This window comes from Bactrocera latifrons, unplaced genomic scaffold (genome assembly GCF_001853355.1).
Source record: "Bactrocera latifrons isolate USDA-ARS-PBARC rearing strain unplaced genomic scaffold, ASM185335v1 scaffold_48, whole genome shotgun sequence".
NCBI classification, from domain to species: domain Eukaryota; kingdom Metazoa; phylum Arthropoda; class Insecta; order Diptera; family Tephritidae; genus Bactrocera; species Bactrocera latifrons.
The window spans coordinates 830,354-848,932 of NW_017537134.1; positions in this window are offsets into that span (position 1 = coordinate 830,354).

Below are 18,579 nucleotides of genomic sequence, written 5' to 3' on the forward strand. Positions count from 1 at the left end.
ATATGGTTTAATGGAAATATATTTTTATTATTGCTAGTTGAAATAGTATTTTCGTATTTTGTCAATAATTGTCGTTGCAGTCGCATATCTACCATATAGTTTTTAAAAGGTGAGATTCAAAGCTTCATTTACCCAAAAAAAAAAAAATTACATTGGGGGAAGCTGAAAAAAAGTTACAGCTGTTGAAAAATTAGTGAAAATAATGCAGAAATTCGCTATATTTTTTAAATTTCTGTATAAATAAGGGAAGAATGCCACGAGCCACCAATGAAATTTGTGAAGTTTACCGAGATGATGCTGTATCAGTTCGTGTAGCTTAACAATGGTTCACTAGCTTCCGTTTTGGAAATTTCGATTTACACTGATGAAAGTTTTACACCGATGGAATAATCTCTCTAGCGGAAAAATGATAAAAAGTGGTCGACCAAAATGGTTCATATTTCTTTATTTACTTATTAGTACAAATATCAAAAAAAAAAAAAAAAAAAAATTAGTTGAAGTTTGATTTGAATACGAAAAGACTTTATCGACTACCCAATCTTTTTGTCTCTGGCATTATTTTTTTAATGTTTCATTCGGAATGTCTAATTTGGCATGTTCTTTAAACCTTCCGATATGTTTAGTATGTGTATGTATGTGCAGAATAGGTAAAATTATTAACTCACATAGTTAGTTCAGATTTAAGTAAGTTTGGCGTAAGTAAACAAGTGTGTAATCTACAAGAACTTTGTAAACAGCTTACTGAAAATCGAAGATTAAAAAGAAATATATCTACATTATAAATAGCATAAACAACCATAGCAAATAACAATATAGAGTAACTAAATCATAATGTGTATAAAAATATATTTAAATATAGTATATATAATTTAGTTATATGGAGTAAACAAGCAAGCAACAACAAGATACACAAGTAAGTGAAGCGATAAGTAGGAAATAAATAATTTGAATATTTAATAAGTATTTTTAAGTATTAGTGCGTAGCATACAAGTGCGCTATAAGTACTTAACCTATGAAAATCTGTGACACAATTGTATTTTTAGTGCTGAAGTTAAAGAGTAATGACTTGTCAACACCAGCAACAACGCTGGCAACCGTGTTTAAAAGCTATAAAATGACAACCTGTGCAATATATATAAAAAACTAGTTAAGCATGGAAAAAATTGTGGTACTATAAGTATGTTGTAATTGTATGATGGTGAGCGTACGAAATTTAAAATGCGTAAAAAGTAAGGGATTAATAATGGATAATAAAAGGCAGAATTAATATTATAAATGAATGGACTATTTTATTCTCGGAAGTGCAACATGGTGAGTTTTCAAGTATTTTTGTATAGTTTTTCTTTCAATATGCAGAATAGTGAGTGTTATTTGCTTCACGCTAAGCGCAGATCATATTGTCATGCGAAAATTGTTTGGCTACAAATGAGTATGTTTGGCGTGTCAACTTTTTGTCGTGGATAAATTCTGCTGGAAATGTACTATATTACTATAAAAGTTAAGTAATAAAACTAGGTACTTTAGTAAGCTTTAAATAAAGTGTCAATTATACAAAATTAAGTACGATTAAGTTAATTTTTCTTCAATCGCTCTTCCCAACATTATTCGTGAATAATTGATGACAGCAAAGCTCATGGAAGTAACACACGTTTAATCCCTAACTCAGTTTGAATATTTCCTTTACTCTATTCCAAAGATTCCTACCACATTAGTTCATTATAACTGCGCCAAAATAAAGCCACGATTTCATAGTGTACAGTTTTGCAATTTCCGCCTTTAATTTCACCATTAATATCACGCTTTTACAAGCACACCAAGAGTAAATGATTAATTTTAGTAATTGATTAACTACACAACTTTCAGAAACCGGCTTTAACAAAAACCATCACACACTAAAATATAGTCAACAGCAAAACGCTTAAATATTCTTGTGCGAAATGACGGAGATTAGTAATAATTAATTAAGTTATAAATGATTTTGTGTTTGCTTCACTTAATAGTGGCCGCCGCCGAAATTAATCACGAGACTCAACAACTTTTTGACTAAAAACTGAAAACTAATTCCAATAGGAGTTTCTCGTAACGTTAATACTGAATCTGGAAAAGCTCCGCAGGGCTAATTAAGTGTTTTCAGCGCTAACTTCCTTTAATGTATTTGACAAATATTGTGGCGTTGAAGCTACGCATCAATTTCAAAATGGCAATTAGCTTCTGCAAACTAATTAAAGTGCTCATAAATATTTTATAAATCGGTGGCGTTTTTTGTAGACTGAGTTCCAATCGACACCTGCGCTGTGCGGACTTTCTTCGGGCGCGCTGTGATAACAGCTGCATGTTGGCATAATTAAAGTATTGCTTTGCTTTTGCATTTTTAATCGAAATTTTGAATTAATGTAACACAGTTTTAATACGAGGAGGTGTTGGTGGCGTATGAGCAACTTTTAGCTTTCAGTTGAGCTGCCTAAAATTGCTTAGCAGTGAATAAATGCATGTGGTCGCTAATCACATAAAATAGAAAAATTTTAACATAATACGCTACTTCTAAGTCATTGTATGTGTCATTGGCCAAGTAGTTCTCTGAACCTTATCACGGTATAGGTGTTTTAGAAACAAAAGATAATCACGTAGTCACAAGCAAGTAATATTTTAAGCATATTTTTTCACTCTCATTATGTTTATTATTACTATTTTCGTTTATCAATAACATTTAAATCAATAACCTTTTGTATTATATCTATACATCTTTCATTATATATAACTCTGTCTATATCTCTAACTCTATTTCTATCTTTATGTTTACGAGAATACGAGTATACGAGTATACTTTTCTCTCCACATGAATAACTTATTTACATTTATCCAAAACAAAACCAATTTTCCATAACTAAAATGTTTAATTGTGAATTATTAATGTGATGAATAACCCCTAATTTCCGTGCACATCTGTTAAGACTGTACTGTAATCTAAAAATGATAGCACTTGTACAAGTAATATATAAGTATGTTGCTAAAATAATAGGTACAGATTTGTATCTGAGCAATTTCTTGCTCATTTCGGTAGTAAAGCTCATAAAACTTTTTCAATTCCACTTAAAAATCTTCTCTTCTGCGCCTCATTCATGTTTGCCTCGGCGCTTACTTAACAGACAGAAGTTTTCAAACAAGCAACGCACACTTGCAAAGTTTACAATAAAAATTCAATTATACGTCATTTCAACATAAAAATGACAAAAGCAATTTCATACGTACACGTTTCTACATATGTATGTACTTGCATGTATAGGGTGCTCCTAAAAGTAAACAATTCTTATTCAAGGCATAACCCAGACCAGATATTGCAATATTTTATATATTATACTATATACTTAAAAAAAAAAAGAAAATAAATAAATGTAATTATAACAACGCGGCGGTGACCCGGGAGGAAGGTAAAAGTTGGATTATTATTATTAAGAAACAAAAAAAAACGTTTGAATCTAGGAACTGAGCATGAATATGTCTCGTCAAATCAGATGTATGAAGCAGCTACTCGCCTTGAAGTACTTCTACACAACTTCAATTAAAAAAACAGGAAAAAAAACAGAAAAAAAAAAGGGTGTGGAAACTTACTCCAACACCTGCCTTTCGAATGACATCATTTGCGCCATACAAATCATTTCGAATTGACCTACTGTAAAGTATTATAATGTATGTATAACGCCGAAAGCTATAACTTACAGAGAAATAGAAAACGGAAAAGCAATTGTTGTCAAAAATTGCTACATAAAGTTTTCTGTGCCGAGTCTAACGATTTCCAACTAACCAAGTTCATTAAAAAAATTAGAAAAGGACTTTTTCTTTTGACAAAAAAATATAATAAACTGCTACAACAGTCGCTGGGTTGAAATGTGGTGTTGTATACTTCGTGGATGATTAGCCACACTGTTGGCTCTTCAGTCGCACGGTAATGAAATTAACACAAAACTTTTTCCATTATTGTAGTGAACACTGTGAGAATATTCATAACAACGTATATACACTCATTATAAAGCAGAAGATAATTGAATGCAAATGAAAATACCTATTTAGCTTAAGAGCTGAAAGAAGAACAACCAAGAAAGAAAACAAAAAACAATGTTAACCACCGACTGTACGCTACACGAATTTTGGTATAGATTATTTTCTAAGGCAACAATGTAATATCCGAAGAAACTCAGATCAGTTAACTATAGCATATAGCTGTCATACAAACTGAATGATCGGAATCAAGTTTTTGTATGGAAAACTTTACTTACTGACGTGGTATCTTCAAGAAATTTTGCATGGATTACAGCTTAAGGTAACATTATAATTTTCAAAAAAATGGTTCAGAACGGATATTACTATAGCACATAGCTTCCATATAAACTGAACACAAACTTACTAACAGCAATGCACCTGTGAAAGGTATTTAGCTTCGTTGCAACCGAAGTTAACGTTTTTTCTTGTTTCTCTTGTTATTAGTTTTCATTATATGGTCGAAAATTGCTTAATAAAATTTGTTTAGTTGCCAGCCGAGCAATAGACCCCAATTTCTATATGCGTTAACTTTCAACTCAGAAAAATTGGTTGATGAGTATAAAAATCGTCTTAGTGGTAATGGCCCAGATAAACTTTTTCACTTTAAAAACCATCAGCTTTTATGCTAACATTCTCTTTGAGATGTGAGTTTGCACAACGATTCATACATTACCGCACCAACTTAAATTAGAGCCGCCCGCAAAAATGAAATCAGCCGAAAGTGTTAAAAAGTTAAGCAATTTGCATTAAAATTGCGTGATAGAAAACAAAAAAGTCAAATGAAAAAGTTGTTCTGGTAAATCGAACATTCCGTCCCGATACCAAGCATGTGCGTTAGTACGTGTGTATATACAGTACAGAGATAACGTGTAAAAGAAGAGGCGAAATGATTTGCGGTCTTCAAATATCTCCCTAACCGCAAATGTGGACTTCCGTTATACACATATACATATGTGAAAAAGGACATACTTCGCATGGAGGTGAGAATAACTGTGAATGTGTATGTCTCCATCCATGTATGTGTATGTAGTGCTGCAATTTTATTGCTTTAAATTTTGGAAGCAGCCATACATATAGAAACTCACACTAAACAGACACCGACGCGCACATACATACATGTGTTCATATAAACACATACAAATACATATATGTATGTGCGTTTGTGCACTTGTATTTAGCACAGCGGAAGCAGAGTAATGGCTGCGGCAATGACAAACACAACACGATTTTCGAAAAAACACATTTCTTTTACCAAACTAGTCAAGTGCATGTACACGGATGTATGAGTGTCTGTTTGTGATATAAATTCGAAAGGCATTAGCAGCGAAGCTAGTAGCGTATGTGTGAGTGTCTGCTTTGTGTGTCGTCTGTGTGGGGAGCGAAATAAAAATCCATTGAAAATAGATTTATTATGCAAATATCGAAAGCATAAGTGAATTGCAAACCGCCCCCCCACCAAACTGCTCAAATGATTTTTTTTTTTTTTCTAAGTCGCTATGCTATTATGGCCAACCAGCGCAGAATATGTAGAACAGCATGTATGTTTGGAAAACTGTGCTGAAATAATAAGGATTTAAAAACACACGGTGTATATATATAAACGATATATGCATATAAGTGGCATGAGTGTAGCAAATGCTGTTAGTATGTGAATATGTGCAGAAAGTCAAATAGTGGCAGAGTTTAGTTTGCAGATTGCCTTAAAATGCTTTTAAATCGTAAATATTCTTAGATTGAGACACAAAACGATTTGCTACCGGGAAGAAGCACTTTTCCGCCATTTTAAATTGAAAGTGAATAAATGTTTTCCGTACACTCTCGTTGTAATGGAATCTATTCAATTTCTGTCTGTAATTTCTTTTTATTCATTATGTAAAGACTAATCACCTAATAAGACAAGTGCATTACGCTTTTCAGGGCTTTCCTCTATAATTGTTTGATAAAACTTGGAAAATAGAAACGTTAGCGCTTTTCATAGTTTAATTATGATTGCTCATATGCCCCAGCGCACTATCACCTTATATGGCAAAGAGCTCAGTTCAGCCGATCTAACTATAAAAGTAAAACTTATAATGAAATTGCCAAAAGCAAATGGATTTGTCATATTTCCGATATTTTTGGACCAAATAAGTTATATGAATACCAAATATTCGGTGCAAACGATCTATGCGCTACCTCATGAAGTAATACTTCCAGGCCTCACTGAAACTAGATTTATGTTAAACTGAAAGCGATAACGAGGTAATTACATATACATATATGATGATACGATTTATTGTGTAGATATGTAGATGTGTATATGAAATTTGATTTGTACATAACTGATAAAACAAAAATACGTTAAGAGGATTTTTTGGAATAGACGCACAAAATGTTTGAACTACTTTGAATTGGCAGAAAATTGCTGGCGGATACAAACACATATGTATATGCAGCATTGTTTAACTCAATTTCTGTAGAATGCACATAGTATATAAAATCAATACAATACATGGTCGCATAACATATGTGGTCAATTTTACTCGAGAAATTCATCATTTACAACTTAGCTGCTGCTGCTAAAACTAATGAATTGTGGTAGCCCAATTTGCCACAATCATTTTCCAACCATATAAGAATTTTTTTTTTTACATTTCACAAAAGGAGAAAATTAGAATTGAAAGAAGACCCATACAAAGTTGTTTCCTTACATTTGGCGCAGCTGTGAATTAGAAGCAACAAAATAGTGACAATTTTCTGCAGATTTGATAGTGAAGGAGGCAAACTTTTTTAGATTGAGAGAAGCTGAAAGGCATGCCAATGGAATTTTCGTACGTAACAGAGCCAATGAGTTGAGTTGAAACTTTGAAATAAAATGGAAACCGAATAATAGATTAAACAATTTGCCATCAAATGCTCCTCATCGCAAATGAAAGTAGGAATAATTGAAAAAATGCTAAATAAATAAGTAAAAAGCAGTTGAGAAAAAAACGATAAAAAACACAAAAATAAAGGTTTCCAAAAGTTCGTCAACTGCATCGTCGAAAAGTTTAGTGCTCTGCTCAATTAAAAACCGCAAACCAACTCTAATTATTTGGCATTATCTGATGCGCATGTGGTCTGCTATGAAAAAATGGGATTATCGCTACTTGTTCATTGGCAGAAGCTGCACGTCGCAGCATAGAAAAGCACAGCTTAAAAGTTTTGCGGCTGACAAACATCTACTCGACGTGTTTGCGTTGCTTTCATTGCAGTCAAACTTTATCTAATGGGAAAATATTCAGGTTTAGGCCAGCTGAAATCTGCTGTTGACAATTGCTGACGCCACCTATCACAGCCAAATGCCGACAACACGTTAATAATATCTGCAGAGCTCAAGCCTTCTACTTGCCTTATATGGAAGTTTTGTAGAAAATTTAGTAGTGCTTATACATAATGTATCAACTCTAAATATTCCAGTAATGAAAAAATTTTAGCTTTTTAAGAGCACTTTCTAGTGTATTAACTTTCACTGACAAAGTAGTGTTTTTGGTATATATAAAAATTAGGTAGATATAGTATGAATAAACAAAAAATTTACTATTTACTTACCAACTTACTTTACTATCAATGTGCGGTATATACATGTTGTATAATACACATAAAGGGTAGTTGGTAAAACCTGAAGCTAATGGCATCAGAAAGAGGAAGGAACATATGTATATTCACTAGAATTATAAAACAAGTTTATTGTCGACGAGTGCTGTATCCACTTGACGACTTTAATTGGCTAATGAAGGAAAAATACTTAGTTATTTTATATACATAAATGCAAAATAACAAGCAATAAAATTTATATTGCAGGACAAATGTAATCTGTTAACGTAACTGCAATTTTCCAAGCTCAAATTAGCAATGATTGCACTTTTAACCAATTCTCGAATTCTCATGCACAACAGTACTACAGTTTGTCACCTGACTCCGTTTGAATCTGTTTAAATTGGCAAAAGATTTCAACTGTCTACAAATTGAAGCATTCACATGCCAAACTATTGTGAGAGTGCTGATTTGTGAAAGCAAGAATAGTGATGATGGGCGTAAATGCCAAAGTTGTTGCAAAAGTGAAATCTCGCTCAGGTTGCACATGTCGACACTGACGTTCTCTTCGCTTTTACCCAAAGTGAGATGACACAGAAGCAAGCATATCTGAAATTTATCAAAAAAAAAAAAAAAATGTTGCCCAAGTTCTGCTGCACTTCCAGCCAGACATGGTGCAATATCACGTACAAAGGCCTTGGTGTCGGCAGGCTAACTTATATATAACTGGTATTTTCGTATATGCGTACGGGCGATGCTCAAGCTTGTCAATTAAATGCTAATACCATATTCGTGGTATACACACGTGCATAAAAGAAGCTACAAGCGCTCACAAAATTTACAAATCAACGGACACTCTGGTCTGTATACGTTTTTTGAGTGTCAGAAATATTGAAAAGAAAAATGGTTATTACTCTTTATAATACTTGTGGGAACCAGACATTTGATAAAACTGATATCGTAACCCTTTTTGGGTTCCTTCGACATTTTCTGTACACACTTGAATATTATTTTCGGTAAAAAACGAAAAGCGAGCAAAAATAAAATATACTTTTTAGCAGCAATTCGCTAAAATATACACACTGTCATTAATTGCTTTAATGAATCGTAATAACTCGATTACGAAAATTTGTTAATCAAGTTACGTATATAGATATTTTTTCCATGTCACGCTCAAATTTTCAACGTTAAATAATTTTATTGCATACAACTGGCAATATGGCATCTGTTGCATAGTCTACAAAGTTGTGTTAAAACAATTTGCAAGAAAGTTGAAAAACTTTTCAGTTTATCGAGAATTGGTCACTTTGAACTGCGACTATTGCCAGTTCGTGCGACGCCGAAGTGAACAACTTTTCATTGCAAAACTGTATAACTTTGCATGCGTACACCCAAACTGCACACACACGTGCGCACGACTTCGATGTGTGCGGAAGCATGCAAATTTGCAATACATTTGTATATGTATCATATACCTTTACTCATTTATTCGATTTACGTGGAAAACTGTGTGTCTCTTTTTAACTTTTTGGTGTTTTTTAAAGCAGTGAAGTGCAAAAGTGTTCTTCAGCTTGGTGAAACTTACTGCTTTGAGAATATTTTTGCTGGGTTGGACAGTATGAACAAATATATTTATAACAAACAGAAACTAAGACTCCAACTTATCAGCTAACAAAATTTAAAAATCACCATGACTATAACGTTTCCATACTGATTGCCTTAGTAAATCCACGTGTGACAATGGCACAAAATATCATTGCAATATTGGTGCGCAATGCATGCCAGTTGTTCTAGCAAAACACACTAATTGCTTTAACTTATCGAAGCAATTTAATCTCTACAATTTGTAAATTTGAACAAGCAGGCCAACAAAGCAGTACGGGCAAAGGGGAGAATTTAAAGAGAAGGGGGGGGAACAAAAATGTTGCAATCGGCAGAAAAAAAACATTGTCGCAATATTGCTGTAGTTAATTGCTTGCTCGAACATCACAAAGTTTGGAAAATGTGAACAACTACCTTGTGCAGGCCGTTCAAGATGGCAAAAGAGGCTAGCAATAAGAATATACTATAATCTTAAATTTTGTTTGGCAAACTCATTTGTGTATAAAAAATATATGCAAATAAAAATTCATTGTATAGAAATGGATTTTTATATGCATATATATATAAGTATATACATATAGTACATATAGTATATATGGATACGGAGGAGTCTACTTTGAGATTGACTATTTGGGAAGCACTAAGCATAACTTAATATTTTGCTCTATTTTGTTCGTCAGTAGCGATGAATAAGGATAAAAATTGAAAAATATTTTCTTGTAAAAAAGCCACCAATAGACTATACAAGGGATCGTGTTATCACTAAATTTCTTAATAGTAAATAAACAAATTTAATTTGGAGTTAAAACTAGTTCCAACTATAGCGGCCGACTTGGCAATACACTAAAATGGCTGCATTGTTTTTCCTTCGAAATATCTTTTATTTTTGAATTCTAAGCTATCTCAATAACAAATAATTACTGGGTATAGGTCTATGGACTAGCTTAAAATATCATACTTACTTCAGACAACTAATTCTTTGCCAGAGATACTGTCGAGTGGCAATTTTAAGGCGACAATTTCCAGCTAATCACAAACGAAAGGCATTGCCGAACTGCTTCATTAGCTATATTCGATCTTTGGCGTCTTCTAGATCTCAAAACCCAAATATGTGTGGAAATTTTTACAAAATTCCATTTAGGTATTCTTCTTTTATAGCTAAGCTTATTTCCAAGTTGTTTATGTAATGAAAATAACGCTAAAACAAAAGTATATCCTTCAGATCATATAAACTAGAGAAAAAAAATTAAAATATTTCCGAAACAAATCCAGTTAGGAAATCACATAATTACAAATTGATTTCTTAAGTGATTAATGACAAACAATTATAGCCTTAATATTAAAATATTTCCTAATAAATAACCAATTAAAGGAAATTCATTTCAAAAATTGAAAAGTACACAAACATATATTTACCGCAATGAGTTAAAGTAAACAATAATATGAATCGATTAAAAAATATTTGATTTATTTACGTTGAGTAGATGGCATCATTGTTATTGCAAACACCAAATGTAATTGAATTATATTTTTAAATGAAAAGTGCAAATAAAACGATAAATATGTAGTAAACAAATGGGGAGGAGCCCAGTTGTCGAATGTTATGTGCGAACATAAAGCAAATACAGGGAACATGGACTCAGTGTTATATATATATAAGACGTCAAAACACACATATATATATTTAATTAAATAAAACAAATTTAATTAATAAAATAAAAAAAAATATATTAAATTTAAATAAAACCAGTTAGCTGTCTCTTATACACATCTAGATGTGTATAAGAGACAGATATATAAGACGTCAAAACACACATATATATATTTAATTAAATAAAACAAATTTAATTAATAAAATAAAAGAAATAAAGCAAATAAAATTAATAAAATTAAAAAGGAAAATATACACACTTTTCTTGCTGCACTGATGGTGTTTGTGGTGGTTGCATAGGGTGCCAAAACATAATATTTTTCACACTAACACTGTGGTGTTCAGTTTCAATGGTTATACAATCAGCATCCTCTTCTTCGCTCATATTTTGAGTGGTAATACAGTAACTGTACATAAATATATATACATATATATAATCGTTCATATATACACATATTCAGCTTCCAGTTGCACACTTTATAGTAAATGCCGAAAAATTGCCAGCTGTGAACAATTAAGTTGATTAAAGTCATTGAAACGAATGAGCAACAAAATTCATTTTCGGTTCGAAAGATGTGCGTTGCCATTATCGATTAATATAGAATTTGCATATTATAATATTTGTATTTCATCCGAACATGTTTGCACAAATATTTATGTATAAACACACGTGCACATTCCATTTAATCCGCCATAGCAGGTTGTGACATCCTCATTTCTTTACCTTTTCACAAAGCCCGCTGACAACAATGATGACAGCTGTCACGCTCCTTAGCCGTGCGCCAATGACAAAGTACTCGCCGCCCCTACACCTCTCACGTCCATATACACTTGCATAGTTATACCCAAATTCACATATACATACATATGTATGTATATAGTATATAGACTTTTATATAGATATATGTACAATAACTTGCCGCAACCAAAATTTTATTTTCATATTTTTTCATTGGACAATTACAACACACGAACGCCTGCACAAATGATTCTCAGTTATTTTTTGCTAATATTTTTTTTGGTGTTGTAGACCGCATGGGGATATGTTTCAAACAACCGCGTTGTTATCTAAGAATAACTAACTGAAAATATTTGGACAGTATGCTTGGCGGACAAATCTTAAGTTGTCCTGGGAATATCTCTTGGAAAACTTTTGAGCATTCCATTTTAGTTAACATTTTTGCCTTCTGTGTACTGTCTGCGTCATAGTTTCGTAGTTTCGGCTACGAGGTCTGACCGGAGACTTAATTCTGGTAYCACGGGGAGCAGGAGCCCTTGGAGGTAGCTCCAACCTGCTCATGCGGACTGGCCCCTCGGGGAGTATCGTGGTGGTTGTGGTTTATACCCAAATGCGGGTAGAATTGGCATTTTGTCTTTTCGATGTGAAGTTGCATTGCAACCGGGTGCCGGACCCATAGTACGGCAGAGGTTTTAGATAGGCCTCGAACCCTACCAAGGTGGTTAGTGTGTCCATTCCACACTGCCAATTGGTACTGAAAGTGCCTGGCATTTTCAGGGCGCTGATCAACGCTTTGATTTGATCCGTTGTACTTTTGAGTACCGTGGAGTAAGGCTGTCGTCAGCAGGTACCCACGTAAAATTTTCCGGTTGTTGTCTGCGTCATAAATGAGCTGCAACAAATTTTCAATTATAAACAATAAGATATTAGAGAATCTGTATTAAACAGCTGCAGAAGTCGACTTACAGCGTATTTAAAGTCGTTCTTTTGCTTAACATAGCACTGCAATGTTTCATTCTCAACGAGTATGTGAAAATATTTTTTGTCCTACGTACTTTCCATACATACAGCAAGCGCCTTTAACAGTAAGTGTGTGATGCACTCGTTGAGTTTTAGCTACTAAAGACAATGTTTTACATTGCATTGCCCTTCACGCAACAAAACAGTGTACGTACTGTTTGCCTTGCTCAATGAAACGAACAATGTAAGTTTTTTTGCCTTCCCTGCTATTCCAGTTCGCTGCTTACATTGCTGTAACAATATCAAACACTGTTAATGCAATTTCTCGTTGATTCGATGATATCAACTGCATTTGTGCAGCAGTAAAACACTCATGCAAGGTAAAAATATATAAATAAAGTGAAATATAAAACTGTTGGTTGGCACAAAAAAATTCATACATTAAATTGTTACAAAAATAAAAAAAGCGATCAGCCATCATTCACGTTATCATGGAACCTTGATATAGAACAACATTTTTTTTTTTTTTTTTTTTTTTTGTGCACGAACCCAGTACTTACTCAGCAAACAGGCGTGGCATTCTGTTATTATAATTTTTTTTTTTTTTCTAAAAAGGCACCTCCATAAATGGCCCACAACATTAACCGTACCGATTTGTAATATTTTTTAAATCGGTTTTAGCTGAATCTTCTATCAAAACTCCTAGAATGTGGGACGATTAAATTTATTGGCGCTATTTCCAACTGGTGCCTAATTGAGTTAAATCCTACTTTATTGGCCACTAGTGATGACATTATATTTCACACAAATTTTATAAAAGCCAAGTTATATATTTTCACATAGAGATGCCTGAAACTTTGACTATTCATAGGCTTAGAAAGGTCAAATTTGCATTGAAAATAAATTTCTTACAACTCTAATTGCTCATTAAAATTGTAGTTTGCATTCTGTGACGGTCGTAGGCTAAAGGATATCGAGTACTGCTTACTGCGTGCCTATTATCCATCCTTCAAAAGTTCTAATATCAACGGCAGCAGAAATTATTGTATCTTCAACTGATGAAGTTTGTACCCTCATATATCTTCATTTCGCCCGGCTCGACGACATACTACACAACTAATTAGTTGAGGCTCTTACGCCACCAAACTGCACACAAGCATATGCCTAAATCTGTAGCGCGATGTGTTTCATGTACAGAGACCAACGGCAAATAGCGGAAAGGCAGCCCGTATACGTGAGGGCGCTTGTGTGAGCTGGTAATAAATGGTTCGAGATGAGACACAACAAAAGATAGTGGCTGCTGTGTGGTCTCTTGCATACGTAGCCTAACTAAAGACTTAACGGTCTTTTGTTAGCTTCTGCATCAAGCGTTTATTACTCCCTGCCATTGTGTGTACGACTTGCCTTTTGTTATTGTATGACGATCGTTGTTGGTCATAAACAAAATATATGTGATGTATTTGCAGCAGTTTTGTTGTTGTACACTATTGAATAGTTGTTGCAATAATGATGAAACTTACCCACAGAAAAGCGATTCGTTGAGTAGCAGCAGCCAGTGGAGGAAAGGCATTCGTATATGTGTCTATGAAAATAACACCAGGCAGAGTATAATGTAGAGACAGTTCAAAATTGAAGGCCTTGTGGATAACTTTGTAAATCCTATATATTATTTACTGAACATCTTATATATTAATATATAAAGTATAATGTGTTGCTGTTATTCCTGCAAGGAGCATAAATCATATGATAATTACAGATAATAAGGAAACCCAAAACAAAGTTGTATGAGGAATCAGGCTACTAGCTTCTAATAATTCTAAACCTACGATAGCAGTGAGAATATTACAACCAAACTTCTCCGAAATAACGCCTCCATCTGGGTTCGCAATGAAATCGCAAACTCTTAAAAAGAAAACTTTAATTAAAAACGTTAAAAAGTTTTTTTCTATAAAACTTAACTATTAACTATTCAGAGCTTTTATACGCTTCCATTTTTTAAATTCAATAGACAAAACAATAGAGAGGGAATAAATAACGCAGAAAATACCATAGGAAGAGCACCTAGCATACGCGGACTTCGGTGAATTAAGTCAAGCTCACTCTCTCGGCGGATTTTAATATCCAACACAGCTACAAAATTTAGATTGCAAGCTTACTTTATTTCCTGCTGGGTAAGCAAAAGCCACTATATTCATATATATGTACATATGTATGTGTGTCAACGTTTAAATAGTGTGTGTTTGTGGCTTTCCGTCCTTTTGTGGCGCTAATTTAAATTTATTGATGCCAAATACTTTACCAAACTATGCCTGTTTCGTTGTCATTTCGCTGCTAGGGCGCAACTTCGCCAGCTCGCGTCGAGGGAAAGAGAGGCTCGCGCATGATGTCGCTGCAACAAAGTGGGTTAAATGTGACAACAGGCTAAAGGTTAAAGACTGCATGCAAACACACATGCCGCTCACGCTGCTGCGCCCGAGATGCAAACCAAAAAAGCAGCGAACTATATTGCAACTGCCTGACTGCAACGAAAATGTTGCGTTGCAGCAGCAGCAGCAGTAAATGGTGTAGCTATTAAGGCAGAAAAATGAATTGCTGCTCCATGCCTGCTAGTTAAGGTTAGCTACTGTAAGTGCTAGGTGGGCGTACCGGCAACCGACTGTGGTAGCGTTAGTGGTAATGCACGTAAACAAATTTAGCAGGACGAAAGGAAGCAGCCAAGAATTTCCATATACCCTATATATAGCTAGAGCACTAACGGGTGCGGAATGCCAGAGTGGCAAATGGGTGCTATATAGCGCCTGAAAGTAGGCTGAAAGGAATATACTGAAACAGATATGGCAAGATAGTGCGCTATTTTGCATTGGAGTGAAATTTCGGTAGACATGCGTGGTAAGCGTAGTGCTCAGAAGTTAAACGTTGCGGAAAGCGTGGCACCACGCAGAGCGTGCGTATAATGTGTTTTTCCATGCTGATGTGCTGCTGATTTGCAATATGTATGGAAGCTGTTTTCGTTTTTGGGCAGCAGCCAACACTGCTGGCATGTGACCCCCTGCATCTACGGATTTTATTGCTTGGAAACTATGGTCTAAATTCATTCAGTGCTACACAAGTTTTTTACTCAAACTTATTGCGCAATGCTTTGCAAATTGTTGCCGTGATAGTGAAAGGGAATTCAATTTTTTTCGGTGCATTGATGGAATACTGGCTTCAGTAAAAGCTACAAGAACTGAATGATGATGAAACTAGGAAGACCTCTCTTTGCAGAAGCAGTTTTTAGAAGAAAATCAGGAAAGAATAGGTTTGTTATGATTGGCTTAATAAACCCATTCAATCTGCTTGAAATCGGAGAAACATACGAGATGACAGCATTATACTATGAACAGGGAAAGTATAGAAAATATTATAAACTTGAAATAATATTTAATTATTTTATAAACAGTAAGAAATAAAAAAGTTTAATGTAAAGTACAATAAACAGAGAATAAACATTTGTTCAATACAAAGCTAAGCAACAACAAATTTTTGAGCAATTCGTAATGGAAAATTCCTTTGAGAAGAAGAGCATGGACTTCACCCAAGTGTCAATAGAAGTGTTGAAATTTGAAATGCTAATTTTGTGCGCCATCCCATCACAGTTTACTTAGCGAAACTTCCGCTCTCAACAGCTTTCATTAGGAGCTATATTCTCTTGCGAAGAAAGTGAAAACTTACGACACGTTCACAGCTGAGACACAATGTCGCAAGCAAACATAGTTAAAACGTTAAATTTAGTCAAGTATAAGTAACAGCAAGAATATACGTTTCATTCAGTAAACTGCTGAATATGTATAAATTTGCAACGTTGCAATGTATTAATTTGGAATGCAAACGGAAGTGATAGCGTGCACGGCTTGCTTTGCCATGGAAGCAGTGTCTCTGCAGATAAGGAAATGTCTTTATCAATAAGAAAATTTAAGCTGCTTGTTGCGTGCATAATCATTTGATATTCTATTCTGATTATGACTGCAGCTAGCTGATATTAGAACCCCACGTATCACTAAAGCTATGCTTATCAATGCGATCCCTTTGCGCTCACGAAGGTTGTCTCACAAGTATCTAAAATACACATCATATTATTTAGTATGAACAAGAATATTTAAAATTTAGCTAGTCTGAAAAAATTTAGTATAAACATTTTTTATATTAAATAAAAGACTTTAAAGGTTTCAAAACTATTTCGATAAGGTCTCCAGTATTTATTAGTCGTATATTTTGATTTGATATCGATGGAAATCGGAATAGCTTTCTTTCAATAAGTTATTAAAATGTGTAATTCAGCTTTCATTTATACTCCGTCCTCTATTTGATTTTAAGCATAATAAGACACGTCGATTATAAACTGCACTGAGATTTGCTTATAGAAGGCATTCAAGCGAGCTTTCACATGTAAGTTAAGCCACACTCGTAATGTTTCACAAAATGCCATTCCCCTTTCTGCTAATGCATCTGTCCATTTCAGCTCAATGTCATAGCATACAACTTTGTTGCTATGTCCGCGCTGCTGCAGTGAACTACTCCAAACACATCGCAATGCAAAGGAGGTTGAAAGCTCTAAGGAACCCGAGTTTAGCGGTACTATAAAGCTTACGTTGCATTGTTACATAAGCTAGCAATATTCTTAGTTCTTTCCGCTGGTTTATAAATTAAGTAGTTGAATCATTATTTGTATGCGAAATCACTTTATTTAAGCATTTATGGAAGTGAAAGCATTTTCAAACAAAAAAGTGTGCAGTTACACGTACACCAACATATATGCGAACCCAAGCAGTCTATTAAACTACTTATGCGAAACCCAAATTCTCAGAACAACTCAGTCCAAAGTGATAAGCCGTGGCGTAATGGCCTTTGCGGTAGTAACTGTAGTAACTGCTTGAAGTAACTTACTTTTTACACTTTTCTACCCGAAAATATTGGCAGTTTTCATTGGTGCTTAAGAACGCTACCTTGCGCGCAACCAAAGTTTTCGGCAGAGACGCAACCATTACGATATAGCCAGCTAATTAAAAGAACAACTGAAGTTACTCATACGCCTACGCGAACGAGGGGTAGTAATGAAATCGCTTAACAACAACAAAGCCGCACAAAGAAGCCAAACCCATTACAGCGTTTGCGAAAAAGTGAAAAGCGATTATAACAAAGGAAGCTTTAAAATTTCATTTAGCGTGCAAGTTGCTCTTCTAGCATCGCACCGAGCATACATACATTTTTATAGGCGCAAAGTAAAAGGCCCGCAACAAAGGCATCCTCGGCCGAAATGATGCCTGCAACAAAGTTATATGTAATTATATTTTTTTGCTTTTGTTGGAAGCTTTATACACTTGTCTGGCATTTCGCTATGCGCAACATTCTTATTGTGGAAGCCTTAAGAGACGCCAGCATGTAAGCCTAAATAAAATGTTAAATAAGCATGCAAAACAGAGACACACAAAATTTTATGGGAACTAAGTAGGCTGATATGCTTAGGCAGCTACTTAATGCCAGTTGCACTAAAAATGTCATTATATACGCATTAGAATAGCTGAAAATATTGAAACAGTCATGTTATGTTAAGAAATATGCCAACAAAAAAAGGTTCGAATGAAATATAATGGAATAAGGCCTTATATAATATGTATATATGTACAAACCTAACTTTATGTGTACAATGAGAACCCAGTAGGTGTTTTTAATATGTCTTATGCTTTTAGAAATATAAAAAATTTGTTAATGAAGTGACCAATGTTTTGATTTTATCTGTTAACAATTTTGCGGCAGTTAGATTTTGAGAAGTACTGCGAACACATGGGCACAGAGCTGGGTCTTATGAAGACTAACCTGTATCAAATTTACACCTGTTCCAGCAGTTTTTTGAGGTTTTGATCCTTACTAGTTTATCAGTATAGAATATTTTGATGTGCCCCGTAAACGGGGGCGTCAAATCCCATAGAATATATAGTTAATTTACGAGCAATTTTTTGGACTGAAAAAGAAAAGTAAAATGATTTGTGTGTGGCA